Raw genomic sequence first — 22488 nt, forward strand, 5'->3', positions numbered from 1 at the left:
GTTTCACACAAAATAAGGCTCAAGTGAGTAAGAACAAGAATTCCTCTTTCTAACCACTGCCACCGCTAAGGCCGCCTGCACCCATCTGAAGCTGATCATCCATAGAGGCCCTAAGTCATGTGCTGCTAGTAAGGTCTATTAGGATGGTGAGCACAAGAGATGGGGCCTTTTCTGTGGTGACCTCATCCTTGCGGAATGCCCTTCCATGAGATGCGTGCGTGGCTCCCTCCCTGAATGTCTTTAAATGGGCCTTACAGACGTGGATATTCCAGTTTGCTTTTAAATGAATGCATGCCCATTTTTATTTTATAAATGTGAGGATTTTATTGCTGTTATTTTAAATATTTTAGGCTGCTGCTTTAGTTGTTTTATATTTTATTTATGTTTTAATTTTTTATTTTGTAAGCCACCGAGGCGGTATAAAATATTTTAATGAATTATTTAACAAATTAAATGAAATCAACTCCTCTTTGCCACTACCTTGGGGTCGGGGGAGAGACATGCCCTTGCCCCATCACAGCTCCGTTAAAATCTTGGATTTCTCTATGGGCCTCTAAGACACATTCAAAAATTACTTTCCCAATGTGAACCCGGAAATCACCTATATAGACAATGAGATGCTTGGCTCTGATTTTCTTATATCTACGTTTCACTTCATTGCTGCCCAATGTGAATCGGTGGCGGCCACCGCGCAAAATATTTCCCGCCGCCCCATTCGCCTCCGCAGTTACAGGATATTAACGTCCTACGAAGCGCGGGTTGAACTCTTCGTCCATTAATAAGGGCCTTTACCACCGCTTCGCCCCCTCAAGCTCGTTTTTCTAGAGTTACCCCAGTTGCCCGGTGTAAGTTTCCACAAGTGCTGATGCTGCTGGAAGGTGTGAGGCGCATTCAGAGTGCGAGAGAGGAGCTGGGCAGGCGCTCCTTCGTACAGCCCCATCGTACACGTTTACTTGGAAGTAAGCCCCATTGAGCTCAATGGGGCTTGCTCTCAAGTAACTGTGCTTAGGCTTAACTGGGGTGGGAGAGTGAGGGGGCCAATTCGATTCTACTTACCTTTGCTGCAAAACACCTGAGGTATGCCTTTTTTTCCTTTTTTTTTCTTTTTAACGAGGACTTCTTTTCGATGGAAATCCAAAGCAACTAGGAACAGAACGTGACTGGGTAGTATACAAGGTATGCCCCATAGGAATAGCAAGCCTTCTACTCCCCCCCCCCCCGAATCTGTTGATGCATTTAAAGGGGCAAACTCAAGGGCCATTCTGGGTGGGGATGATGGGGTTTGTAGTGCAAAATAATCTGGAAGGCGGGAAGCCTGCATTAGGAGCGACGCCAGGGAGTTGGGAGAAGGCATAATGCATACGTTCACAGGGGAAGAAGCAAGCACATAATGCAGTGTGCTTGCTTCTTCCCCTGTGGCTGCATCCAGCACTTTTCTTTACCATCACCTATGTTGTTCTAGCATTCCTCTTCCACACCTCCCAAATCTACTAGGATGTAACCCCTATACACCTCTCTTACAGACACTTGAACATTCAGGACAATATAATATGCCATTTCACTTCTAAAAGGTTAAACTTCTAGCCTTCACCATTGCTGAACTACAACTCCCATAAGCCCCAGCTGGCATGGCCAATGTTCAGGGGTTCATAGAATCATAGAATAGTAGGGTTAAGACCACTGAGTCGAACCCCCTGCTCAATGCAGGAATCTAAGTCAAAGCATCCCTGATAGATGGCTGTCCAGTTTCATCTTGAAGGCCTTCAGTGTGGGAGAGCCCACCACCTCCCTAGGTAGTTGGTTCCATTGTCCTATTGCTCTAGCAGCCAGGAAATTTTTCCTAATGTTCAGCTGGAATCAGGCTTCCTGTAACTTGAGCCCATTATTCCGTGTCCTGCACTCTGGGATGATCGAGAAGAGATCCTGGCCTTCCTCTCTGTGACAGCCTTTCAAGTACTTGAAGAGCGCTATCATATCTCCCCTCAGTCTTCTCTTCTCAAGGCTAAACTTGCCCAGTTCTTTCAGTCTCTCCTCATAGGGCTTTGTTTCTGGTCCCTTGATCGCCTTCGTTGCCCTCCTCTGAACCTCCTCCAGTTTGTCTGCATCCTTCTTCCAGTGTGGTGCCCAGAACTGGACACAGTACTCAAGTTCAGGCCTAACCAGTGCTGAGCAGAGGGGAACTAGTACTTCACAGGGTTTGGAAGCTACATTTCTATTAATGCAGCCCAAAATAGCATTTGCCTTTTTTGCAGCCATATCACATTGTTGGCTCATATTCAGCATGTGATCTACAACAATTCCAAGATTCTTCTCGCTTGAGCCAAGTATCCCCCATCTTGTAACTGGGCATTTGGTTGCTTTTTCCTATGTGCTGAACTTGGCATTTATCCCTGTTAAATTTCATTCTGTTGTTTTCTTCCCAGCGCTCCAGTCTATCAAGATCACTTTGAATTTTGTTTCTGTCTTCCAGGGTATTAGCTAGCCCAGCCAATTTTGTGTCATCTGCAAATTTGATCAGCATTCCCTGCACCTCCTCCTCCAAGTCATTAATAAAAATGTTGAAGAGCACTGGGCCCAGGACTGACCTCTGCAGTACTCCTCTCGTTACCTCTCCCCAATTTGAGAAGATCCCATTGATAAGCACTCTTTGAGTCTGATTCTGTAGCCAGCTGTGGATCCACCTGATAGTTTTTTCATCTAGCCCACTTTGAGCTAGTTTGCTCATCAGGATAGCATGGGGCACTTTGTCAAAAGCTTTGCTGAAGTCAAGGTATATGATGTCCACAGCATTCCCACAGTCCACAAGGGAGGTTACCTGATCAAAAAATGAGATCAGATTAGTCTGGCAGGATTTGTTCTTGACAAATCCATGTTGGCTTCGAGTAATCACTGCATTGTTTTCAAGGTGCTTCCAGATGGATTGCTTTATCATCTGCTCCAGAATTTTCCCAGGGATTGATGTCAGACTGACTGGTCTGTAGTTCCCAGGTTCCTCCTTTTTACCCTTTTTGAAGATAGGGACAACATTAGCCCTCCTCTAGTCATCTGGCACTTCACTTGTCCTCCATGATTTCTCAAAGAGAATAGACACTGGTTCTGAGAGTTCTTCTGCCAGTTCCTTTATTACTCTAAGATGGAGTTCATCTGGCCCTGGAGATTTGAACTCATTCGAAGTCACTAGGTGTTCCTTGACCATATGCCTATCGATCTCAAGCTGCAATCCTGCCCCTTCAGCCTGTACTTTGCCTTTGCCAGGGGGCTCATAGACTCTCTTTTGGGAGAAGACTGAGCCAAAGTATGAATTGAGTACTCCTGCCTTTTCTTTGTCATCCTTTAACATTTTGCCATCCTTATTTAATAGTTTAACCACCATTTCTTTCCTCTGTCTTTTACTATGCACGTATCTGAAGAAAGCCTTTTTGTTGCTTTTAGCATCCCTCACTAACCTCAACTCGTTCTCAGCTTTAGCCTTCCTGATGCCACCCCTGCAGTTCTGTCCTACCTGCCTGTACTCTTCCTTTGTAGCGTGGCCTTCCTTCCACTTCCTACATGTGTCCTTTTTTTTTTCCATGTCATCTCTAAGCTTTTTGTGAAGCCACATTGGCTTCTTCTGTTGTCTTCCTCCTTTTTTTCTTGTTGGAATTGTTTGTAATTGTGCCTTTAGAATTTCCTTTTTTAAAAACTCCCACCCATCTTGGACTCCTTTTCTTGTTAGAGTCACTTGCCATGGGACCTTACTTATCATTGTTCTGAGTTTATTAAAATTGGCTTTCCTAAAATCCAGGGTACATGTTTGGCTACACTCAGCTTTTGCTTCCTTTAGAACCAAGAACTGAAGTATAACATGGTCACTTTCCCCCAGAGTTCCCATAACTGCTACTTTATCCAGTAAAGAAGCAATCCCATGGCCGCTAGTCAGCGGCTAGACAGCCATAGGATATCTTGTTTTCCGGGAACCGACCTTGGAGCCCACGTCCCTATGTCAATTCCTGGAGAACTGACCTCTCCCAACTTCCGCGCTGCCTCCAAGGAATAGCCCCGTGCTCCGCGCTTGCAAGAGGAGCACAGAGCGGCTGAAATGGGGCTTTCCCAGGGGGCATTCTGGGGCGGGGAGAGCAGAAATGCCTGTATGACACATCAAATGTGTCGTACAGCAGCCTCCTTGCCCGCTCTGCCCTCCCGCAGCTAGAAAGTCGCAATTGGTTCTCTAGCTAAAAATGCAGGGCCAGAGAAGTGTGGAGGGAATGATCCTGTCTGTGCTTCTCCTGCCTTGCATTGGATAGGCAGTCGCCTCCGAGTTTGGTGGCAGCCGCCTATCTGCATAGGATGGAGCCCTAAGTCATCTCTGTTGGTTAGGATCAAGTCAAGGATAGCCGATCCTCTAGTTCCTTCCTCCACTTTCTGTAGGAGGAAATTATCAGCAACACAAGTCAGGAATTTCTTGGAGGGGCCATGTTTTGCAGAATTTGTCTCCCAACAAATATCAAGGAAATTGAATTCCCCCATTACTACTACATCTTGCTTCCTTGAATCACTGGCTTTTCAAAAGTTTCATCCTTGTCGTCGTCTTCTTGTTCGAGTGGCTGGTAGTAGACTCCAACCACCATGTTCCTTTTATTCTTTGCTCCATTTATTTAAACCCAGATACTCTCGATGGAGCTACCAAGCTCATCCTCCTGTATTTCTGTGCAGAGATACGTATTTTAACATATAGTGCAACTCCACCTCCCTTTCTGTTCCTTCTGTTCTTTCTGAACAAGTTATATCCTTCAGTTGCTGTATTCCAGTCCTGGGAGTCATCCTATCAAGTTTCAGTTACACAACTCAAGTCATAATTTCTCTCCCATATTAAGAGTTCAAGTTCGTTCTGTTTGTTTCCCATACTCTGGGCATTGGTATGTAGACATCGAAGACCATGTGCTTTATAGTCTGGCTTTCTTCCTACATGTTTTTGAAGACTATTATTGGGCGCAATTAGAGGTGTTGTGTCCGTTATGGTGCATGAGCTTTTGTCCATTGTTACTCCCAACTTTACATCTACGCCCTTATCTGGACAGAGATAGCCTAGCTACAGTTATCCATGCTCTGATAACTTCTCGTCTGGGTTACTGCAATGCGTTATACGTGGGGCTGCCTTTGAAAACGGTCCAGAAACTTCAGCTGGTCCAAAATAGGGCAGCAAGATTGTTAACAGGGACTGGCCTGCGAGCTCATATTACGCCAGTACTTTTCCAGCTGCACTGGCTGCCAGTCCATTTCCGGGCCCGATTCGAAGTGCTGGTGTTAACATTCAAAGCCCTTAACGGCTTGGGGCCAGGTTACCTGAAGGATCGCCTCCTCCCATATGTGCCTGCCCGGACCTTAAGATCATCATCAGCGGCCCTTCTCCGTGAGCCCCTGCCAAAGGAAGTGAGGCAGGTGGCTACTAGGAGGAGGGCTTTTTCTGCTGTGGCACCCCGGCTCTGGAATGAGCTCCCTAGTGAGGTTCGCCTGGCGCCTACATTGTATTCCTTTCGGCGCCAGGTGAAGACCTTTTTATTTTCCCAGGCATTTTAGCATTTTAGCTTTCTAAATTTTTATCTTTGCTGTTTTAAATCTGTATTTTAAACTCCTGCACTGCTGCTAGGTTTTATTGTGGTTGTATTTATATTGTGGTTTTAATGTTCTATATATTTTAAATTGTTTTATTGTGTGTTGTTTGGTTTTAATTTTTGTGAACCGCCCAGAGAGCTTTGGCTATTGGGCGGTATAGAAATGAAATAAATAAATAAAATAAAATCTCCCTTCCCTGTAGGATTCAGTCCCTCCTGATGAAATTCTTCATGCTGTGGCCAAACACATTCCTCCAAGCCCTTGTGAGGTGCAACCCGTCCCTTGCCAGAAGTCCATTTTCCAGGAAGTATAGCCCGTGGTCCCAGAATCCAAATCTCTCGTGCTGGCACCATTTTCGTAGCCAGTCCTTCAAGTATTTTCTTTTCCCTTTTTTATCCCTCTTCTAACTACTGGAAGGATGGATGAGAAAACTATCTGGGCCATGGGAGTTGTAGTCGAAAACATCTATAGGGGATGTTGCCTACCCTTGGTGTAGAATGTATGTGACTTTAGATGAAGGAGCTTCAAATGGGACTGAAGGGTGAGGTTACTGAAGATGTCTTTGAATGTTAGTTTCCCATAGACGGACAAGTCTCCTGAGAATATTGTTGGCAGCATTTCAGTGGAAATACTAGCCATGTTCAGTTTTGCTTCAAGAAAAAGAACATCTTATAATGAGCATGTTGTATTTCCTGTTCCTTGCTGAGTCATCACTGGCATAATTAACATGAGTGCACACAGGGCATAGAGGGCACTAAGAGGGGGGAAATGGGCTTTCTGAATCTCTACGCATCAGGTTGATGTTAATTTTTTGGAGATTGTGGGGCAGGGGGGTTGCTCACATTCTATTGGCTCAATGAAGCTGGTACAGCATCATCAACCAAACTTTCTGCAGAAGATGAGTTACTCAAACAGGAAAGTACATGATGAAAACATTTTAAAGATTAGTATTTTCCAGGCTGTGGAATGCACAAAGTGTTCATAGATGCAAACAAAATGGCCTATGCCGAAGACATTTTATTGTCTAACTGATGTTTCAGAGCACTTTCCTGCTGTATTTTTCCTTTTTGTTCGCATAGCTGCAATTATGTTTGACGCCTTTGTGCTGGTGATTTTTATGTATTTTACTCTGAATTGGAATTAACAAGTAGCGGGAAGCATTTGAAAGCCTCCAAATAATCATCAGAGCATAGTAAAGAGAATTGTTCTTATTGATTACTTCACGGAGTGGACTGAAAATGCCCTTTTGTTCTGTCACCGCAGTGCTGTTTAATCCTTTGTCTCAAGTTGCAGTGCCATAATGCTAGGGGAACATGTCCTACGCTCCACTGTGAATTTGCTTCACTTTTTGTATTGAGTCATCAACCCTTGTATTCTAAGGTTACTATATTGTTGCAGGGATGTTCAAACTTTCTCTTAGTCATTCCCACTATGTCAAGCAAATATTGAGCATCGCTGGTGGTCTCTAAAACCAAACAATGACATAATAGCAAAGCCCGCACTTTCTAAATTTAATGTGTTGTTGTTTTTAAAAAGTGTAAGTTTGTTTTTATGTAATGCAGCTTTCCCCAACTTGGCACCCTCCAGATGTTTTGGATTACAACTCTGATCATCCACATCCAGCATGGCCACACTAGCTGGGAATGATGGGAGCTGTGGTAATGTAATATAATGCAATGTAACGGAAGATGCTGATTAAGATTTACAGTGTATTGTTACTCATATCTATACAGAAAGAAAGTCATTGAATCCAGTAGGATTTACTTAATCCCAAGTAAATGTGTGTAGTATTGCAGCCTAAGTTGTCTAGAAGCCAAGACAAAATCCTTTTTCACACACCTTTTGCAAACCACTTTACAATAGTGAGATGGGTTTGATAAGCTTGTATGTGCAATTTGGGATGTTGGAGAAATCCGCAACAAAATTAAATGAGTTTGTATTTCTATGAATCTGACCCATGGATTCTGGAGTGGTCCAGCTTTTCCTGGGTATTCCACAGTATTCTGAGTATTTGCAAGTATTCTACAGGCTTGTGGATTGTTGTTTTTTTAACTTTCCAGAATTTTACGCAAATTTGGTCATAGAAAAATACGTAAAATTTTTAAAAAACACCAGCAAAAATTGCACATTTCCCCCACAGGCTAAAGCATGAAAATGCAGACTTGGGGGGATTTGCGCATTTAGGGGATTTGCATATTTTCACAAGTGATAATTTGTGCAATGCGCAAATTCAGAAAATTGGAAAAAATCTGATTCTGCCAATGAGCAGATGACAGAACTAAAGGCACCTGACAATCCACAAAATGGAGCCAGAATGGATTTTACAAAATCCACACATTTCTGGTGCAATACATCACCCTGGTGACAATGGGTGCTTCCAAACTAGGCTTTTACTGTGCAAGAGCCCTGTCTCAAACATGGAATGGGGGTAGGGGTAATGTGTTGAGGCATTGTTGTCTTCCATTTTTAACCCTCCTCTGTTTTCCCATCATTTCTTCCATCCTTTTTCTTACCAGAAAAAAATCTGCTAAGGAGGGAGCGATGGAATAGCTGCAGAATGCCTTTTGATTGATAGTGTCCAATTTTAAGTGATGCTTCAAACAGAGTGTGCTGACACCTTGCCAGTTGTCACACATATAATACTCACTGAGCCCTCTTTACTTTCTGTGTCTCCTCTGACAGTTATTTTCAGCATTTGCTCATTCCTCCATTTAGATGCTCATGGACCTCCTTAAGCCTCATCCAAACAATCAATTTGACTGGAGAGCTGAATGCACAGGTGATTTCTGTATTGTTGCAGGGAATCCAGCTACCTTCATCAAGGAGGTTTTGCAGCAAAATCACTTTATCCCGGTGCTCAAAATGCAATAGAATAGTCCCGAGGTAGGCAGTGTGGTGTCCACAGGTAACAACGCACCGCCAGACACCTTTCTTGGTGCCTCCCACTTTCCATTTTTAAGAAATTAACGTATTTTCTTGCTGGCAACTGAGATTGCTTCAAAGCAAAGTGAAGGCCTCCAGTAGCTGCCACCTTTATTTCCCATGAATGCCTCTGGGCCACACATGAGGCTCAGGGACATTCTCACAAAATGAAGGTGGCGGGTGGCTACAGGCCAATGCTTTCCTCTGCAGTGCACTCAGACACCAAAAGGAGGAAGGGAAAACAAAAAGAAAAAGGGATTCCTGTCACTTCTGTCTAGTAAGCTGGAATGGGGGCTGAAGGGGGGGTGGTAGGAAGAGCAGCAGGAAGCCAGCTGGTGGAGTCAAGGAGCAAGTAGGAAACCAGCAAGGGCTGGGTGCAACCTGGGGTGCTTTGGGGTTGTTGTTTTCTTGTATGTCTGAATGGATGAGGGCTGCATGTGTATGAGAAAGAGGAAAAAACAGAGAAAGGGTCTAGGTGAATTTTGCAGGGATCCCGAAAAATAGTGGGTAGGGATTTTCATGTGCATGGTGTGAGGAAGAGAAAAGATGAGTGTGTGTGTACATCCATGCATTGTGGATATATGGGGTGCTTTCATGTGTGCGTGTGCATGTATGTGAGTGAAGGGATGGGGACGTGGTGTGTGTGTGTATTTGTGGGTGAGAGATAAAGCGCGCACATGTCTATGGGTGGTGAGTCAGGATGAGAGAGAGAGAGAGTGTTTCAGAGAGAGAGCAAAAGAGATGGGGCAAATGAGTTGAATGGTAGGTATGTGTGGGGGGAAGAGTTTGAGTTCTGTGAAATAGGTTTCTGTTGGTGCTGAAAATTGTGGGTGCAAAGGAGTTGTTTAGTGTGTTGGAGCTCAGATCTCACTTCTGCCTTGTACTCTGGGTTTTGGGCAGGTTACTTGTCTTTTGTGACTAGCCACACCTCCTATGGCAGCCATTTTGTGGTGGTACCGGGAGAGTTTCTTAAATTGTCAAATGTGGCCACAGACCCAAGAACTTTGCCGGCCCCAGGAATACACTGACCCTGGGAACAGAAAGGCATGAACTAAGGCCTGGTTCATGTGTATCAAAGCAGCGTGTTTATTTTCTTCTCCTTTGACTGGATCCCAAACCTTTCTACTAACATTTGAAAAGCCAAGGTCATGTAGGACCAGCACATGAAATACATTTTCGTAGTCACTTGGGTACTATCCAAACAAGTGTCTGTGTGTGTCCCTTCCCCCTGACTTGGGCTACTAATGCTGGTGTGGATAGTTTCTGGGTAATTGTAGTGCCCCCACACGATTCCAGTCAGAATATTATCACAGTAACTTTGGACCCAGCCTATAGAAAGTGCTACCATGTTGTCCTGGTAAAATATGAACTGGGTTTATGACTATTCATGTGGCAAGGTGAATGCATAAATCTCAGGGTGCTTTATGCATAAACATATGTGCATCAAGCTCACACTACTAGAAAACAGAACATCAAAATGCTGACAATATCAGATGGATCTTCTGCTATTATGAACAATGGCTTTTCCTGGTAACAGGCATTGTCCTGATCCAATTTTCATACTTTCTTTTAAAGTCCAAGATGGAAACCTGGACCTCTTTTTTTTCCTTAACAAGAAATGAGGGGACATCCACCGTGTAGCCAATGTACACCTTTGCTTCAGTTAGGGTTTGAATCCTGGTTCCCAGATTATGATCTACTAACGGAACTGATATCCGCTGGATAATGGAGAAAGCCAGGGAGTTTCAGAAAAACATCTATTTCTGTTTTATGAACTATTCTAAAGCCTTTGACTGTGTGGATCATCACAAATTGTGGCAAGTTCTTGGTGGTATGGGGATACCAAGTCATCTTGTCTGCCTCCTGAGGAATCTGTATAACGACCAAGTAGCAACGGTAAGAACAGAACACGGAACAACGGACTGGTTTAAGATTGGGAAAGGAGTACGACAGGGTTGTATACTCTCACGCTACCTATTCAACCTGTACACAGAACACATCATGCGATGTGCTGGGCTTGATGAAGCCAAGGCTGGAGTTAAAATCGCTGGAAGAAACATTAACAATCTCAGATATGCAGATGATACCACTTTGATGGCTGAAAGCGAGCAGGAGCTGAGGAACCTTATGACGAAAGTGAAAGAAGAAAGTGCAAAAGCTGGGTTGCAGTTAAACCTCAAAAAAACCAAGATTATGGCAACCAGCTTGACTGAGAACTGGCTGTGGAGGCAGTGACAGACTTTGTCTTTCTAGGCACAAAGATTACTGCAGACGCTGACTGCAGCCAGGAAATCAGAAGACGTTTACTTCTTGGGAGGACAGCAATGACAAATCTTGATAAAATAGTGAAGAGCAGAGACATCACACTGACAACAAAGGTCCGCATAGTTAAAGCAATGGTATTCCCCGTAGTAACCTATGGCTGCGAGAGCTGGATCATAAGGAAGGCTGAGCGAAGGAAGATAGATGCTTTTGAATTGTGGTGCTGGAGGAAAATTCTGAGAGTGCCTTGGACTGCAAGAAGATCAAACCAGTCCATACTCCAGGAAATAAAGCCACACTGCTCACTTGAGGGAAGGATATTAAAGGCAAAACTGAAGTACTTTGGCCACATAATGAGAAGACAGGATACCCTGGAGAAGATGCTGATGCTAGGGAAAGTGGAAGGCAAAAGGAAGAGGGGCCGACCAAGGGCAAGGTGGATGGATGATATTCTGGAGGTGACAGACTCGACCTTGGGGGAGCTGGGGGTGGCGACGGCCGACAGGAAGCTCTGGCATGGGCTGGTCCATGAAGTCACGAAGAGTCAGAAGCAACTGACCGAATAAACAACAACAACTGAACGGAGGCTGACTGTTTTTTCCTGTAGAATCAATATTCCAAACACAAAGGGATACAATGAAATTGGGCATCCAAATAACTAGAGAAAATATCAACTCACTGCACTGGCAATAATTGAAGCATTAAGCCTAAAGTTCATAGGTACAAAACACGGGGGGGGGGGGGGAGGGGGAGGTGTAGAATAATACAGTGGAGAATAAGGAAATTCAGTGAATAAGAACAGCTAAATTTTATAATCTGTGTCAGGGTAATACCTTTATTAGGCCAACTCAAAGATCAGAAAATATAGTGTGCAAGCTTTTGAGTTCTCAAGAACTCTTCATTAGGCAGATGGCAAACAAAGCAGAAAGGGGCGGGGGAGTGGCTGATGCTGAAGCGGTGCCACAGGCTTAAAATGGAACGTGGGAGGAGGCCGCAGACCTTCAAATTAGGCTATGCCAGGTGCTGTGATGGCTTCAGGTTGCGCCTAGGACTGTCTCTAGACTGCTGGGATGAAGCAACAAACAGTGATGGATCTCCCATTTTTGAAAATCTAGCTGTTATGTGCCACTGTCTCCATCCTTAGGCAGGCAAAACAGAGGTAGAGAGAAACTAGATATTTTTATATTAATAAAGCTGGAGATAATTTTAGATAGTGTACTAAGTAAAAAGTGGTGTATTGAATTTCTTAGTGAGTAGAAATGTGTGTGCTAATGATATTATACTAAAATTGCTTTGTTGGAGTTTGACCAGCAGGTATCATCTAAAAAACATAATGACACCTAGTACCCACACAGTATTCTCTCTTCAATTTCCTTCATAGAGAGATCTCTTCTATCCACACCAGCAGTAGTAGCACAGACAGGGGAGCAGATACTGGCATGAGTAGGAACCACTTTGATCCAGTTCAGATGTCACTGTACCGTTCCTTTAAATCTTACCTTCTCTCTCCAATTTACAGTAGTGTGGAAAGGACTTGAGTAGAAATAGAACAATATTTTAAGCATCTTTGTACAGAAGCTCTGATTATCTCTGTTCCGCCCTCGTGCACAGAGTGCTTCCATCCAGAAGTATTCCAGCAATCCAGAACTTCAGTGTGCTATGAAACAGAGGAAACAATGTTAGGCAGCCCAGCTCTGAAATCTCCCAGTGCATTGGCCTTGCTTGTAGGAATAAACAGACAAACAGGATGGCAATGGGTTCTCAACGTCCTTTCTTTCGTTTAGAGCTTTCTTTTAGTTTTAGTTGATGCTTGAAAAGCCAACATGGAGTGTTGACAGCTCCCTGTTGCAGAAATGCCTTTAATTAAATCTTCTACAAGTCATCCACCACATTGCATAAAAGATTCATAAGCCCAATCACACAAATTCTTTTGGGTCATTATTAAACACTGGGAAACCAGAATTTGAATCCTATTCCATCTTTTCCCCCTTAACAGTTTCTTTAGACAAAAGACATGGTAAGACAAGAGATGGAAGAAGTGATGGGAAAACGGAGGGTTACAAATGGAAGATGACATTATCTGGATCCCTCAGTAGCATTTTGTGTTTGCAGCACAGCAGAATAAAGGCCTCATCTGAAAGCACTCCAAATGTATTTCATATACCAGTTTAAAAAAAGAAATTCAATAGCAACTGGATGGGTGATCAGGTTCAGGACCATGGTACATGGGGAAAGAACTGGTTTAACCACTGATCCCCAAGCTGTGGTCCCAGTAACCCCACCCAAGTTGCTATTCACCCAGGAGGGAGGCTGCTATTGGCACCAACATCACAACACCAGCCAAACACGTTGCTTCTGCAATCATATCTACCCAACAATTGTAACATCATTGAATGCATTATATGAGGAAAGCACCACATTTCCCTAGATACAAGATATTACGCTTTGAGTACTTAGAAACCTGGGTCCAGCCAGGAGCAGGATTTTGTAAGTGCTGGGTACACAAAATCTGTACCTAATGGACATAAGCCACACAAAGATAGTGATGACCCCCAAGTTGAGCAACATTAACGCAAACAACTAATTGTGTTCAGCCCGGGCTGGGTGGTGGGGAGTGGACAGTGAACATAGAGCCAGTTCTCTTCCCCACCTCCATGGGAAGTTTTTCCTCCTGGGCCATGTTTCCACAACAGTGGAAGGAGAAGCTAATGGAGGAGTAGTGGACTTTTTAAAAGGAATTGGCTTTGCTGTGAGCAGCCCTGCAATTTTTACAGGTCCAGGTTATAGGAGCCCTCCACGAGCAGATTCTCTGGACCTGTAAAAATTGCTTTACAGAACACAGTTCCTGGTGGGAATAGAATTGGAGTGAATGTCATCTGACTGGCAGGGGCTGCTCAACCAATAAGAGACTTCCCTACTCTCCCCCCGCCTTTCTGCTTTCCCCTGAAAGTCCAGATGCACCTGCATTTCAGGAGCAAGCCTCATTGAGCACAATGAGAGTTACTTCCAAGTAACACATATGCTTGTGCTGGGAAAGTGGGGGGGAACACAAAGACGGAAACCAGCCCCCATTTTAACACACAGGATAGGAAGCTGTGAAGTAGTTACTTCCTAAGGCAATGAATCGGAACCTCAAGATTGCGCTTAATCGCACTCAAGGAATTGGGCTTTAAAATGTGCCATATCATTTGAGGTGGTTCTCTGTAATTTCTGTGGGCATTCAGAGGGCAAGCCTCGTTCAGCACAGTGGGAGGAAACACCCCTTGACTGGGGTCATAGTGAAAGGCACACCCCTGGGGTAGCTGAGGTAAATGCAGGGGTTGGGGCATACAACAACTATATGGGGAGAACCTGACTTAAGGAAAAGAATCGGACTTTAAGCAGTCTCAGGAAATCCAGTTTTTCCCTGATAAGCTTGGGGTGGCTGCTGGGTAGCCATGACAACATCCTCTATCCATAATGACCTCAACACGCAGCCGGCTCAGAGTTAATCACTGGTAGAAACACCCCTCTGGATATATTGCTCCCTCTACTACTGGTTTGGGCATAAAATTAGAGGCAGTGGCAGTAGAAGCAGCCTGTGGTATTCTCATAGCAAGTGAGAAGGAAGATGTCTGGACTGAATGCCACATGGATAACATAATGACATATTTATTAGACTAAAGCTAACCAGAAAGATGTTAGCATAATTGTGCTGGAGGCCTTCACCTGGGAGATATTTCCTTACACTAGCTTACAGTGTAATTTAACAGACGTCAATAAAAGAGGGTTTCTCAGTTACATGGTGGGCCTTACAAGATGTGTGATTAATTCTGTCTATTCATTCCCTGACAAATGTCTTTAAGAGAAACATAGTGAATTCTATCTTACCATCTGGAGTCTAATATGATTTTATTTTTGCAGCCCATTGATTCCCCTCTCAATATTCACTTCACTTACATCATCAGGCATCTAACTAGATTTTTGTATGTTGTTCAAGAGCAAAAGGTGGATATTTAAAGGAAATATATGAGGTATATTGCTACAGTTATTAAAAACCCTCCTTTTTAAATCAATGCTGTATAGCTTTCCCTCCCTCATTCACCTTGTCTGTTTCTTGAAACAGAATAATATGGAATATATAAAAGTATTGGTTAAAAAAATCATTGAAATTGTTATTCATTGAAGCAGTTTTTAAAACACTGCTTACAATGAAAAGCATCCAGATGCTCAAATTGGCATAGGAACCATTCAGTCCTAGTACTGTTGCAAGGGAATGTGATCTGTGCCACTTGGGGCGTGCAGCCTGTGCCTATGATTTTTTGATATGACCATGGGTTGTATCTAATTGTAGCTTTGCCTTAGCACAAAACACTTCCATTCACATAAGGCAGAGCACTGGATTGTCACCAATTCTTCATACACACATACACCCCCTGCCAAAAGCTGTTTCTGAGGGTTGTGGGACCTTCTGGAACAGAATGGGTTACTGTGCAAAGGGCTGCAGTAAGTGGAGGGAATCATCAAAAATCAAGACGCCCTCAGATGCATGAGTGGAAGCACTTTCCCTGAACGCAAAGCCCCATGTATTCCTGCTCCCACATCAGATCCAAATTATGTGATGTTGCTGCAGAGATTTGCCCATGCAAATTGAACTAGACTGAATTTGGGCCAAAACATTGGGTTGGATTAAGAAGAAACCTCCTCTGATAGAGGAGTTTGCTCCATTGGAGGAAGACACTTCCTAAACTTAAAGAAACTCCTCTGGATCCAACACATTCTTTCTTTGGGAGGCTTGCCGGAGAGTTTTAGCTTCACGCTCTGGACTTAGGGCTTCTTCACATGGAGCTTTCATCCTGCTATTGGGATGGCTCCCTCACGGAAGTTTGCGAGCTCTTCAGATGACATCGTGAACCTCCAGGGCATCTCCCGCCATTTTTGCCAGCCTATCCCGTGTTTTCCCCAAACACAAAAAATGTATTTTTTCCAGCCCACGGAAGAGGAGCACCGTGACCTCCCCATGAAATGCTCCAATAGCCGAAGAAACTGCTGTGTCTGGTTCACTGCGGGCTTTTGTTTTCGGTAGTTGGGGGCGCGGTCAGGATGACGAAGGCATTGAGGATGGGCTGTGGGGCGTGTTGCACCCGGGAGATGCTGAGCAGGGATCCTCTTGGCAAGGAGGGAAGAACAGGCAAGAAGGGTTCCTTGCACAGAAGGAGACTGAGCAGATCTGACAGGCACAAGGGCAAGAATCACCCACCAACTACGCTCTCTCTTTGCCATGTAAATGCTTGAGCACATTTCTCTGGAGGGAGAAGAGAGTAAAATGCCTCCCTGCAACAAAGGGAGACAGATCTGATCCCCCACCCCACCAAGCTCAGAATCACCATCCTCTGTTGATTCAGAGCACCCCGTTAGGTCCAGTGGGGCTTACTTCCAAGGAAGTGTGCTGAGGGTTGCAGACTTGCGGCATGATCTTATATCTACTAAAAAATAAGTCATAGCTTTCCCGGGGGCTGCAAGGAAACAGTAAGGGCATCTCTACACCTGCCTAAAATCCTGTATTTAAAAAGGGGCTTTCTGCTTCTGTTTTAAATGCAGGATCACAACAACTCCCTTTTTCACATGCTTCCTTTTCCCCCACCCCCTTCCTCCTCCTCCTCCTCATATCTGAATCTTCCATTATCTTTCATTGATCTCACTCCTCTTGCCACTTTTACTCTTTTCATGGAGGAACACGGCAGGGTAATTTGACAGCTCAATATCTGCGATCTATTTAAAAACAGAAGAAAGGGTATTTAGTGCAGGAGACGCCTTGAATGGTCACGGCGTCATGTAAAGAGCCCGCAAACTTTCATGAAGGAGCAATCTCAATCGCAGGATAAAAGCTCAGTGTGAAGGAGCCCTATAGCACAAGTTAAAAGATGAAACAGGACTCCCCCCACCCTGCTCCTTTGCCCGCATGCTAGGGAGGGAGGGAGGGAGGCACTCCTTTGATTCCCTCCACCTTCCGACTTCCCTCCTACTGCGGAGTGGAGGGACAGGCAGAACCATCAATCATGTTACAGGAACCAACAATCAACCTTCTGTCCTGATTTTTCTGTGTAGCCATGAAAAGGTATAGAGCAGAGGGAAGTGCTATGAGAGATGCCTGTAAAGAGGGCCATTATAAATCCTGGAAAGGATCCGGAATCAAAAGGATTGGTTTGTAGTGGGATAAAATGCCATGTGTGAAGACAGCCTAAATTATACAAGCAATGAAGGATGATTTTAAGTGGGCTATGCAGTAGGTGGAGGGTTAAAATTGCATGTATTATTTCTTGCTTTCTCCAGAAATGTAATATTTTTTAAAAGGGAAATATGCGTTGGCTTCAAAATCCTGCTTCTGGGAGTTCAAACGCTAGCAATTAACTGTGCTCAACTTCAGCATGCTCAGGTTCATATATAATAAGAACACAGTCCCACTATCTGATGAATAAAAGTGGGGGGGCTTAAATCTCTGAAATTCTCTGAACTAAGCAAATCCTCATGGTTACCCTCCCATACATTTCGAAGTGTGTGTGGGGTGAGGGGGGCGGCGGGGGCAATATCAGCAAGTGCATCTCTAAGGGATGACTGAAATGCTTTTGTTTGTGAATGTTTCAAATCACTGAGGATTCCTCATCCTCTGTTGTTGTTGCACAGTTTCCAGCAACTTGCATGTGACAAACCTGTTTCTCCTCCATTCTGTTGGCAAAGGGAAGGCTGCCTTTCAAAGAATCACGACGGCAGCTACAGCAGCCCCCGCTCCTCATGCTTCTACACAGCTTTCAGTATTTTCAAAGTGAGCCGTAACAAGGCCTGAGCCTTTTAACTGATGGGAGAAAAAAAAGACGGAGGAGGCTGGTTTCCTGCCTAGCTTTTCGGAAAGAGGGGGGAAAGGCATTCAGTAAGGAAAATAGTTCTACTTACCGAAGAGAGAGGACAGGCAAAGGTTGTCTTCAGCATCAAAAAATAGCTTTGCCAGAAAGGGTTCCAGCTGTCTTTTGAAGGGGATTGTTCATGCTGTCCCTACAGAACTGAATGTCTGAATTCCAACTTTTTTACTAAAACAAATCCCAAACCTCTGGCATTTCATATATGTAGCAAAACCTTTTCAGCTAAAAAGCAAAGGTAGCTGTGTTGACCATAAGTAGAACTCCCAAAACCCTATTACTGTAATACCTTTATTAGACCAACTAAAAGATTACAAAAAATGTGCGTGTTTTTGAGATTTTCAGAGCTCTTCATTAGGCAAGATATAGGGGAGCAGGAAGAAATAGGAGAGGTGAAAAAACACTGACTTGAAGGTGAAGTCACAATATGCCTTCACCATCAAGTCAGCTCACCACCACCACCAGAATGCCCCCATTGCTTTTTATAGCATCTTATAAACTTCTGTGAACTTTTGCTTGGCCTAATTATAGTATTACAGTAATAGGAACTTTTCAACTACGTTTCAAACTTCTTCTTTTGGCAGGGTAGTAAACAAAAGAAATATGAATAGCAGCTACTAAAAATCGCCTAGGAAAAAGCTTGTCTAGCAGCTGGTTGAAAATGAGAGATCAATGATCACAGAATTACAAGCTAGATAAGACCTCTCTAGAGCACAAACATACACAGGTTTGCTCCCTAAGGGGTGGAAATCTCTCTGCAGCAAGACTTCCTTCTATGCATTACATGGGATGGGACGGGACATTGTGCATTGAGCAAACAGCTGCTAAGACTTAAAGGGGGGGGGCTGTTACCAGAAAGGGCCTCTGTATTTCTAAATTGCAGCCTAAATTGTTCAGTTGTATTCAAATATCATTTAGATGTTTAAAGGTTCACTAATTAATTGACAAGAATATCTCTTAGGCACAATCCTATGCATCTTTAGACAGAAAAAAGTCCTACAACTTTTTTCCATCTAAACATGCATAGGATTGCACCCTTGGAATCATACAGCTGAAAGGCCGTCTTAGTCCAACTATCTTGTCCAACCCCCTGCTTGGTGCAGGAAATCCACAGCGAGAGCATCCCAATCAGATCGGTGTCCAACTGTTGCTTGAAGATCTCCAGCATGGGGGGAAGACCCACCCCAGTAACCGCTTTCATTGTTGAACTGCTCTTATTGTTAAGATATTTCTCTTAATGTTCAACCAAAATCTACCTTCATTTTTAAAAAGAAAAATAGAGAGAGATTTCTTTTCAATTAATTACGCTGCAGTTGTACATTCACTTACCTGGGGGTAAGACCCTTTGAACAAAGTAGCATTTATTTCTGAGTCAACATACATGGAACTGAACTGCATATGAACCTTTTTAAAAAAGATCTCTGTGGGGATCTTTTGGTTCATAGTATCCTCCTTTTGGGCTTTGTTTATTGAGATATTTCTTGACATCCATAAAGATTCCAAAGTGCAGCCAGGAGTAACAGTGCTTGAGCTAATGTAACTGATTATCAATATGAAATTTTCTAAAGGTACAATCTAACTAAAGTGAAGGGCTTTTAAATCCATATTGATGTCCCTGGAAGAATTTTATGGGGACAGAAAAATGCTTAATTTTGACTGGATTGTGCCCTTATTATTTCTCTTTCTTTACAAAATTGGAAGAAAAAGTAGTTTTATTCTATATCGAGATACACATAAGAATTTTACAGAAATAGGGAGGCAATACTGTAAATCTGACATGTTATCGTTGTGTTACAATATTGGGTCAAACTGTGATTGGAGATTTTCTGCCAAAATTAGCCAAAAGGAGCACAAGCAACATTGCTAGATATATTTACGTTGGAATCTGACAGTCATACGCATCTCTCAGACAGAGCTTATGAAAACTAACACACTTTCCCATCTGTACAAGCTTGCTTTTTCTTTTGGCTGGGGGGAGATGAGCAAGTTCAGGAGTGGACATATAGCTCTTTAAAAAAGTAAATAAAATCAGTACAAGGTTGTCTGCTCCCCAACATATATTTCAAAATGTATTTATTTCTAAAATTTATAAATTGTTCTTCATAGACATGGGGTGCTAGGGTGGTGTACACAACACTGAAAGCAAACAAATCCAACATAAAATACAATTATGCATTAAGGATGCAATCCTATGCATGTTTAGACAGAAAAAATTCCAACTTCCAGCATTCTCCAAGTTTTTTTTTTGTTCTGTCTAAAGTTGCGTAGGATCAGTGGAGGTTGGTGGCTTCGATGTCAGTGGGACTGTTCTGATTTGTTCTGACTTAAACTTGGAGTGGATGCACTGCCCCACTGACATCAGAGCTACCAGCCTCCACTGCATAGGTGTGAGCCCTTCAAGACAAAAAACAGCAACTCTTCAGCCAGCAAGCCAAACAAAAATACATTAATGCCATGCTGACATTAATTCTGTTTCAAATAATATCCATTTCAAATAATATCCTTTTTAAAACCAAATTTTCCTGTGGACAATGTGCACTCCCCCTCTGCAGCACTAGAGCGAGCCTTTCCACCAGACTAGAGCAAGGCTATCCATATCCACATGCACAAACTCCACTCCCACTCCATCATTTCAGTCAAATAGCTATTAAGCTAATGACCCTGGAGCATCATGGCTAGCATCTCCATTGTAGTAAGGATGCAGTCATTACACAGAAATCATCATCATCTATACACAGCCTGAAAAGACAAAAGGAAACTCCTTTTCAGAGATGAGACTCAACTCAAATGCAATCGGACATTTTGTTCTGCCCTTCTGTTCCTACTGGGATTAGTTTTCTCTCCCGCATACCAAAAATAACCAGTAAGTATTTGCAATTGCTAAAAACTAGCTGCCTTGGGAATTTAGACTTATTAGACTGATTTGGCACGTGCCACTTAAAGCACTCCCAAAGTTGCCATGTATGTGTGACAGACAGAGATGCAGGTTTAAATGTACTTGCATTGATTCGATTTTTAAAAAATTGACTGAAGGCCAGGCAGTAAAGTGGATTCACTTTTCAACCTTCCTGAGTTTTTTGTGTCCCTGTGAACTGATACATTCTATTCCAAGTACAGTTTTAGTCCTTCAGCCACCAGTTCTGCCAGGAAGTATACACATTTGGGAATGGCTTTTCCACATTAAAAAAATGCTGTCTCCTCCCAGTACAGTAGTATCTGTGTGGATACCTGTCATACCATTAACAGGTCAGTCTGACTCACTTACCTGATTTCTTCTCCTTTTCCATCACTGTGGGCATACTGGGCACAGCCATTTCCTTCCTTCACTGTCCCTGCCCCTTCTCTGATCTCTTAAACTATCAAGATGGGGGGCAGGGGACGACACTGGCTCTTATTCACACCTTGGTTTTTTAGTAGGATTGTTCTTTAATCACTGGTTTTCATGGGAGCTTTAAACAACGATGCTGCTCTCCTGCTGCTATCACAGAATCATAGATTTGTAGGGTTGGAAGGGGCCTATAAGACCATCAAGTTCAACACCCTGCTCAATGCAGGAATCCAAGTCAGAGCATCCCTGACAGATGGCTGTCCAGCCTCGTCTTGAATGCCTCCAGTGTGGGAGAGCCTGCTACCTCCCGAGGTAATTGGTTCCATTGTCATAATGTTATAACAGTCTGCAAGTTTTTCCTGATGTTCAGCCAGAATCTGGCTTCCTGTGACTTGAGCCCATTATTCTGTGCCCTGTACTCTGGGATGATAGAGGAGAGATCCTGGCCTTCCTCTCTGTGACAACCGTTCAAGTACTTGAAGAGCGCTATCATATCTCCCCTCCAGTCTTCTCTTCTCAAGGCTAAACATGCCCAGTTATTTCAGTCTCTCCTCATAGGACTTTGTTTCCAGTCCCCTGATCATCTTCGTTGCCCTATCTCATAACTTTCCTTCCCTCTGAGAACGGGGAAAACCTGGCATTTTCTGCGCTTGCTATTGAATTCACCATTTCCCCCCTGTGTATTTCCCCTTTAGCGCTTTGTCCCACTTTGTGTGGGCATGTGCTAGGGGGTGTTGCTGGGTGGTGTGAAATAATATTGTCATGACAACAAATGGGGGGGCAGGTCACTGCCCATGTTTCCAATAAACCATTTCTGCCTCTCTCACATTCTAGTATGGGCACTTGAACTGTAAAGCGGCTAACCATCCCAAATGCTGCTCTGAGATCCCCTTGAACACAGCAATGCTTACTTCTGAGTAAACTCACTGGCTGTAAGGCTTTCCTTTCCTGGGAGTAAGTGCCATTGAAATCTAAGACTCTCTCTCCCTCGGAGGAAGGAGGAGACCAGCTCCCATAGCCCCCTATCCAGGCCACTAGAACTGCTTCCAACTTCCCTCCTGCTGTGGAGGAGTGGAGGGATGGGGAGGAGCCATCAATCATGTTACAGGAACCAATGATCAGGGGAGGGGAGGAGTATGGAGCCAGCAGCCCTCTTCTGTCCTGATTGTTCCATGCAGCTCAGCCCAGCCATGAAAAGGTATATTGCGGAGGGACGCACTATGAGAGATGCCTGTATACAGGGCCAGTGTAAATGCGGGAAAGGATCTGGAATCAAAAGGACTGGTTTTTAGTGGGATAAAATGCCCGGTGTGTAGAGAGCCTATGCCAGTATTGATCCCACACTCAACTCAAGGTGCTGTATTTGGCCTTTAAAGCCTAAATGGCCTGGGATTAGGATGTCTGAAGATTCACCTTTCTCCACATGGGCCTTGCTGACATTTTCAGTGGAAGCTGTTCTCCAGCTGCCCCCGCCTTCTGAGATTAAGCAGG

The 22488-nt window shown here is 43.8% G+C and overlaps 1 long non-coding RNA gene across 1 annotated transcript; it reads left to right on the top strand.

Annotated features, from left to right (window-relative positions):
• Nucleotides 1–666: 666 nt before the first annotated feature.
• LOC146352363 (uncharacterized) lies at nt 667–7536 on the top strand. The gene is made up of 3 exons (XR_014787693.1): nt 667–845; nt 1115–1176; nt 5795–7536. It is a non-coding gene; the product is annotated as an uncharacterized LOC146352363 (long non-coding RNA).
• The last annotated feature ends 14952 nt before the right edge of the window (nt 7537–22488 follow it).

The sequence above is a fragment of the Heloderma suspectum genome, chromosome 2 (genome assembly GCF_057233095.1).
Source record: "Heloderma suspectum isolate Gila_16-S chromosome 2, 16-S_ref, whole genome shotgun sequence".
NCBI classification, from domain to species: domain Eukaryota; kingdom Metazoa; phylum Chordata; class Lepidosauria; order Squamata; family Helodermatidae; genus Heloderma; species Heloderma suspectum.